This window comes from Saimiri boliviensis, chromosome 13 (assembly GCF_048565385.1).
Source record: "Saimiri boliviensis isolate mSaiBol1 chromosome 13, mSaiBol1.pri, whole genome shotgun sequence".
NCBI classification, from domain to species: Eukaryota; Metazoa; Chordata; class Mammalia; order Primates; family Cebidae; genus Saimiri; species Saimiri boliviensis.
In genome coordinates, this window is record NC_133461.1 from 83,009,235 (window position 1) to 83,017,017 (window position 7,783).

Sequence of the window (7,783 nt, forward strand, 5' to 3'; positions counted from 1 at the left end):
AAAAAGTAGAACAGAGAATACTAGAGGCTGGCAAGAATAGGGAGAAAGGGGGGGATAGGATAATATTTGTTAAACACCAAATTTCAGTTAGGTGGGAGCAATAAATTCTAGTATTCTATACCACTGTATGATAACTATAGTTTGTAATAATATATAGTTTTCAATAGCTAAAGGGGGGATACTGAATATTCCAAGCACAAAGAAATGATGTTTTGGAGGATGGATATACTAATCACTTTGATCTGATCATTGTACATTATATATATCAAAATGCTACTGTGTATTCCATCAATACGTACAATTATGTAAAAATTAAAGTAGGAATTTAAGTAACAGTGTAAACAATTGGTTCATGAATTGTGGCAAATGCACCATACTGATGTAAGATGTTAATAGCAGGGGAAACTAATATCACTGCAAGTGCTATCTGAAACTGAGTATCACTGCAAGTGCTCCCTGTACGGTCTGCAATTTTTCTGTAAACGTAGAACTATTCCAAAATCAAAAATTAAACCAAAAGTGGAATAATACAGAGAAGATTAGCATGGCTCCTATGCAAAAATGACACACAAATTCATGAAACATTTCATATTTTTTTTTAAAGAGAAAAAGAAAACATTATGCTAAGTGGGCCAGTGACAGAAGACCGCATGTCGTATGATTTCATTTCTATAAAATGACAATCTATAAGTACATCCTTAGGGACAAAAAGTAGACTTGCGATTGCCTGACTGGTAATGGGAACAGGCTTCTTTCAGGGTAATGAAATGTTCTAAATTTATTGTAGCAATTATTGTACAACCCAGTGAACATATAAAAACAATATTAAATTGTACAATGTAAATGAGAGAATTGTGTGACATATTAATTCTTATTTCAATAAAGGCATTTTGAAACAAACATAAGAAGTTAATTACATTTTTGTAGTAAAAAGAAACAAGTGGAATTAATTTTAATAATTATTTTATATAATCTAATATATCCAAAATATTATTTCTTCAGACAGTCAACATTTAGAAAGTGTTAATGAGCTATTGTTACCATTTTTTAGTGTGTTACTTACACTCACAGCACATCTCTATTCAGATTGGCTGTATTCCAACCACTCAATAACCACATGTGGCTAGTGGCAGGGATTGGACCAGCCCAACTCTCTCCATTTTTAAAAATGGTTGCATGTATATATGCATTCATTATACATAGTATTGTTTCTATATTGTGAGTTTAAAGTTCCATACATAATGCACTGTTGGTATCATTCTCTGATTTTCTTTCTTAACGTGTTATATTTAAGATGTATTTGTGATAATGTGTGTACAACAAATTATTTAAACTGCCATAGTAGACCATAAATTATTTTATTCATTCATTCTCCCATTGGTGTATATTTAGGTTGTTTTCAGTCTTTTGGTTTTATAAATAAAAATACAATGAACATTCTTGTATGTGTCTGCAACTTCCTAATTTTGCTGAGTAGGAGAGGGATGGTGAGAGAAATTAACTAACTCTTCCAGTGTTACAAAGTGATATAACTATATAATTGCTGACTTTAAGGAACTTATTAAATAGATAAGTGATTTTGATTTGAAAGACAGTGTAATCAAAATCACTTTAGTAACTTTTCCAAGTTATACAGCTCTGCCTCTTTACCTACTGCAAACTCTAAACTCCTTCACCAGCTGAGATCTACTAGAAGGTGAGGGGGTGAGAATGTTGAAACTTGACTAAACCTCAGAGTTTAACAGTTAAGAAATATCCCCAGCTTCTGTATTCTGGGAAATGGCACATCACAGAGGGCCACATTGCCCTCACATATTGCAAGATAAGAATGCCTTCTCTTGTAAATCCAATAAGACTTCCAGTCCATCCTTTCTCATGACTTCCTGTTCAAAACTCCAGGATTTCTCCCTCTTCTTTGAGATGTTCCACATTCATGAATGTTCTCCCAATTGCAAGAGCCTGAATAAAATCATATCCTTATCTTTTTATAGCATTTGTCTTTCACAGCTTTGGTGCCATGACTTGGATAGGATCACATCTTGCTTTCAGATCTCCGTCTGTTCCACCCAGGCAAGGAGGCCTGTTGGAGCCCTTTGTGCTCCATTCTTGATGGGTGCTCTGAGGACCAGGGATGGTTCTGACTCTCAACTCATGCTGGGCTCTCAACTCATGCACTCTGGGGACCCATGCCCATTGGCAGCATGGTGGGGACTTGACTTTGATTCCTTGTGAGAACTCATTTGATTTCCAATTGTGGCTTTTTTTTTTTCTTTTCTTTCTCCTTTTTTTTTTTTTTTTTTTTTTTTTTTTTTTCTGAGATGGAGTTTTGCTTTTGTCACCCAGGCTGGAGGGCTATGGTACAATCTTGGCTCACTGCAACCTACACCTCTAGAGTTCAAGTGATTCTTCTGTCTCAGCCTCCCAATTGGCTGGGATTACAAGCATGTGCCACCATGCCCAGCTAATTTTTGTACTTTCAGTACGGACAGGGTTTCACCATGCTGGCCAGGCTGGTTTCAAACTCTTGACCTCAGGCAATCCACCTACTTCAGCCTCCCGAAGTGCTGGAATTAAAGACATGAGCCCACTACACCTGGCCTGATGGTGGCTTCTTTTGGGTTTGTGGTCTGACCATTTGGTGATCTCTGTAACAGATTAATGATTTTAAAGAAGTCTGTCTCTCTTAGATGAGAGTTGACAATCTGGTGTGTTAGTCTCTTCTGTTTGTCTACCTGTCCATACTGAGCTCAAATAAATTAAGGATTCATACCTGCTGTGAACAGAACAGCTTTTTGATATGAACCAATGAGTTTTGTAATTACATATTTATACTTGACCCATAGCTAAAATTGCAGAATTGAAGCTGTAAGCTCTCTCTATGCCTACCTGCATATGCATTTGTAATTCAGAAAGGTCTTTACCGCTCATTGTGTAATATTTCTGTATCTTAGGACAGTATTAATCATTAGATTATAAAATCTCTTAATGGTTTTCTATTCTTATTATTTTAGAGATTAGTAAATACTTATATAAATTGAATATTTATAATATTTCCAGAAATTAAGAAAATTGAATCTAGCCGGGCATGGTGGCTCACACCTATCATTCCAGCTCTTAGGGAGGCAGAGGCAGGAAGATAGCTTGAGCCCAGGAGTTCAAGACCTGCCTGAGCAATACAGAGAGAACTTGTTCTCCATAAAAAGAGGTGGGGCCGGGGGGAGTGAAAATTGAATCTTACTTTCTTTTTTTTTTTTTTTTTTTTTTTTTTTTTTTTTTTTTTTTTTGAGGTGGAATTTCACTCTTGTTACCCAGGCTGGAGTGCAATGGCGCGATCTCGGCTCACCGCAACCTCCGCCTCCTGGGTTCAGGCAATTCTCCTGCCTCAGCCTCCTGAGTGGCTGGGATTACAGGCACACGCCACCATGCCCAGCTAATTTTTTGTATCTTTGGTAGAGACGGGGTTTCACCATGTTGACCAGGATGGTCTCGATCTCTCGACCTCGTGATCCACCCGCCTCAGCCTCCCAAAGTGCTGGGATTACAGGCTTGAGCCACCGCGCCCGGCTTGAATCTTACTTTCAATGTCTTGATTCAAAACTTATTTTTACAGAAAGTAACTTGGATATGATTTAGGAATTCAAGTTCACATAATTTAGATAAAGCTTTGGCAAACAAGACTAGTTTAATATCTTTGGTTTTAATAAAAACAACTATGTCTTCTCTGATTTATCAGGGTTAAGTGTAATATATACATAGATTTTTATTCTTCTTGGGAACAGTCTGTGCAAATGTATACAGATTTACTGATTTATTAAACTTATATTACTAATGTTTAAGATTAATGTTTAAAATTATGAAAAATATAAATTTGTGTTTAACCAAATAAATTATTATAATGACAAACTTTATATCAATAGTAATTATGTTTTATAGTATGTCAGCTTGAAGATAATTTCCAAGATCTTTAGGCAACTTAAAACCTCAGATTTACACTAAAGTTAGTTAATTGACAGATATTTATTGAATACCTAAATCATTTCCAAGTAAGACAGAGTACTGAAACAAAGTAAAGTCTTAAGGTCTTAAGTTTATCTATATTTTGCCTCTTAGTTTCTGTTACTTGGAGACTATATGCTTGGGCCTGTTAATGAACATGCTGATTTTTACCACTCTGCAAAGTTGTTCCACAAGGAGCATGTGGCTGCAGGAAGTCGTGAGTTGTATATTCATGAGCTCAGCTTGTCTGCTGAAAAATACTAGTGTGAGAATCATTTTCACCTGAGGACAAATAACTGACCATTGTTGTGAAAGACAAAGCCTGAAGAGATGTAGGAAGTTCACCCCCCAAAAAAGAGAAATTTATTTACTATGGTCAAAGTTAGCTAAGGGTTGAAGGGTTTATTTTTAAGATTTTCAAAAAGAGCCTGTGTTTACCCTGTCTGATTTAGTAAAAGTTTGTAAAGGGTTTTGTTGTAGTTCCTGTTGTTAGCTTCTTTTTTTTTTTTTTTTTTTTTTAAACCTTCTGAGTAATCATGGGATTACTGAACAAAAAAGAATATTATTCCTCTTGAACAAAAAGGGGAACTAACTATGTTAAATTTTAATCCTTTACTGATAATTCTGGGAAATGGCTAACCACCAGGAACCACCCTGCCTGACATATTCCACAGTAAGAATGCCCTCCACCCTTTTCTCCAAATCTCTGAGTGTCCCTGCCTATCCTTCTTCACAGCCCTCTTGTTTACCCGCCTTTCTACACCCCAGGTGTTCTTGCTCTTCATTAATGAATAGTTTGCCGGAATAAAATAATCTCTTTAATTACCAAGTTTTGTCTTTCACAGGGATACAATTCTTATCTTAAGTAACGTTGACAAGTAATAAATGTAGCAAGCAATGCCTGTTAAAAAAGAAAGAAAGAAAGAAAGAAAGAAAGAAAAAAACCCAAAATGACTAAGTGGTCTATTTTATGATGACTTTTATGGAAACAAGACATAGAATAAAATACGAATGACAAGAGGGAAATTTTCACTTACTAGAAATCCTCAAGAAAACCAAAACTATCTTCCATAGGTACTGTCCCCTGGGGTGACCAGAAACTGCCAGAAAGAAATTATTACTAAAATTCCCACACCGAATCTGACATTGCTGAAAATAGCAGAAGAGTCTCAAGTGCAAGTCTTGCTACAGTATGAGCTGGAATTTTTTATAGAAAAAAATTGTATTAAGCTCCAAATCCTGACAATGATGGAGGGCTCATAGCAGAATGTTTATAGCATGAACTGTAAAGGAGCGTTTCTTAAGTAATGATCCAGGAGCAGCTTCCTGCCCCCAAGAGACAAAGGTGCATCCAGAGGGTAGGAAGGAAGAATCAGGAGCCAGGAATAACTGGTTGGTACTTTAGAATGAATCCACTGTTCAGGATGGATTATGTAAACAGTGACAGCAACCACAGGTCCTAGGAGACCTGGCCTATCAGAGGATAGCCTAGGAGACTGCAGGCCTTTGGGAAGTGATTCAGGTCCAACCAAAACTGAAGGGGGTACTTGAGAGGCAGGGCATCAATGTAAGCACCTCCCTGTATCATGGAAAAGGCTGGCAAGAATTCGTCAGCCCTCTTGGAAGAGCACAGAAGGAGATAATTGGCTTTGCTTGTTAGGCTAAGGTGATGTCAAGTTTTATCTGGGGTCTAGGCTTGGGTCTCAGATAACCACAGCAGATGCAGCAGGGTCAGAAATGAATGTGAAAGATCAAGTGTTACAAGCCACATCTTAGCAATGGTCGAAGAGTACATGATGTAACAGGAAGGCTAGAGAGCCCTCACCTTATCCCAGGACAATAAGTCACAATATTTCAGCCAGGTGGGAACTTACATAACTTCCATGGAGAAGGATAGCGAAGCAGAGAAACTCCTGGATTGATTCAGTAGGCACACAAATATACAAAGTTTTTAATTGTAAGTGAGTTAATAACTTTAAATTGGTTGATTAAGTTTTTGGCTATCTGGTAGGAGCAGATACTGCAAGCTTACAAAGCTACATTAAGTTTAGCTTTACAAAAGTCACATCTTTGCACATGTACATTTGTGAATGTGAAATGTTATATCCACTGTAAATTATAGGTAGACTGAAATTAACAAGGAATTAAGAAGAAGAGATTGGTTTCATATGAAGTTTAAGGTGGTTTTTTCCAGTTCTGTGAAGAGGGTCATTGGTAGCTTGATGGGGATAGCATTGAATCTATAAATAACTTTGGGCAGTATGGCCATTTTCACAATATTAATTCTTCCTAACCATGAGCATGGAACATTTCTCCATCTGTTTGTGTCCTCTCTTATTTCCTTGAGCAGTGGTTTGTAGCTCTCCTTGAAGAGGTCCTTCAAATCCTTTGTTAATTGGATTTCTAGGTATTTTATTCTCTTTGTAGCAATTGTGAATGGCTTTCTTTAGCCTGTTATTGGTGTATAGGAATTCTTGTGACTTCTGCACATGGATTTTGTATCCTGAGACTTTGCTGAAGTTGCTTATCAGTTTAAGGAGATTTTGGGCTGAGATGATGGGGTCTTCTAAATATACAATCATGTTGTCTGCAAATAGAGACAATTTGACTTCCTCCTTTCCTAATTGAATACACTTTATTTCTTTGTCTTGCCTGATTGCTCTGGCTAGAACTTCTAATACTATATTGAATAGGAGTGGTGAGAGAGGGCATCCTTGTGTAGTGCCAGATCTCAAAGGGAATGCTTCCAGTTTTTGCCCATTCAGTATGATATTGGCTGTGGGTTTGTCATAAATTGCTTTTATTATTCTGAGATATGCTTCATCAATACCTAGATTATTGAGATTTTAGCATAAAGGGCTGTTGAATTTTGTCAAAGGACTTCTCTGCATCTATTGAGATAATCAAGTGGTTTTTGTTTTTGGTTCTGTTTATGTGGTGAATTACGTTTATAGACTTGCGTATTTTGAACCATCCTTGCATCTCCAGGATGAAGCCTACTTGATCATGATGGATAAGATTTTTGATGTGCTGTTGCAATCGGTTTGCCAGTATTTTACTGAAGATTTTTGCATGTATGTTCATCATGGATATTGGCCTGAAGTTTTCTTTTTTTGTTAAGTTTCTGCTGGGTTTTGGTATTAGGATGATATTGGTCTCATAAAATGATTTGGGAAGCACTCTTTTTGTATTGTTTGGAATAGTTTCAGAAGGAGTGGTACCAGCTCCTCATTGTATGTCTGGTAGAATTCGGCTGTGAACCCATCTGGACCTGGGCTTTTTTTGGTTGGTAGACTATTAATTGCTGCCTCCACTTCAAACCTTTTTATTGGTCTATTCAGGGTTTCAACTTCTTCCTGGTTTAGGCTTGGGAGGGTGTAAGTGTCTAGGAATTTATCCATTTCTTCCAGGTTTACTGGTTTATATGTGTAGAGTTATTCATAGTAATCTCTGATGCTAGTTTGTATTTCTTTGGAATTAGTGGTGATATCCCCTTTATTGCTTTTATTGCATCTACTTGATTCTTCTCTCTTTTCTTTTTTATTAATCTGCTTAGTGGTCTGTCTATTTTGTTGGTCTTTTCAAAAGAAGACATATATGAGGCCACCAAACATATGAAAAAATGCTCATCATCACTGGTCATTAGAGAAATGCAAACCACAATGAGATATCATCTCATGTCAGTTAGAATGGCGATCATTAAAAAATCAGAAAACAACAGATGCTGGAGAGGATGTGTAGAAATAGGAACACTTTTACACTGTTGGTAGGAGTGTAAATTAGTCCA

General features: G+C 36.8%; 1 non-coding gene across 1 annotated transcript; it reads left to right on the plus strand.

The window, feature by feature from the left end:
• Positions 1-490: 490 nt before the first annotated feature.
• LOC120361563 (U6 spliceosomal RNA) lies at positions 491-596 on the plus strand. The gene has a single exon (XR_005577740.1). It is a non-coding gene; the product is annotated as a U6 spliceosomal RNA (small nuclear RNA).
• Positions 597-7,783: the final 7,187 nt, after the last annotated feature.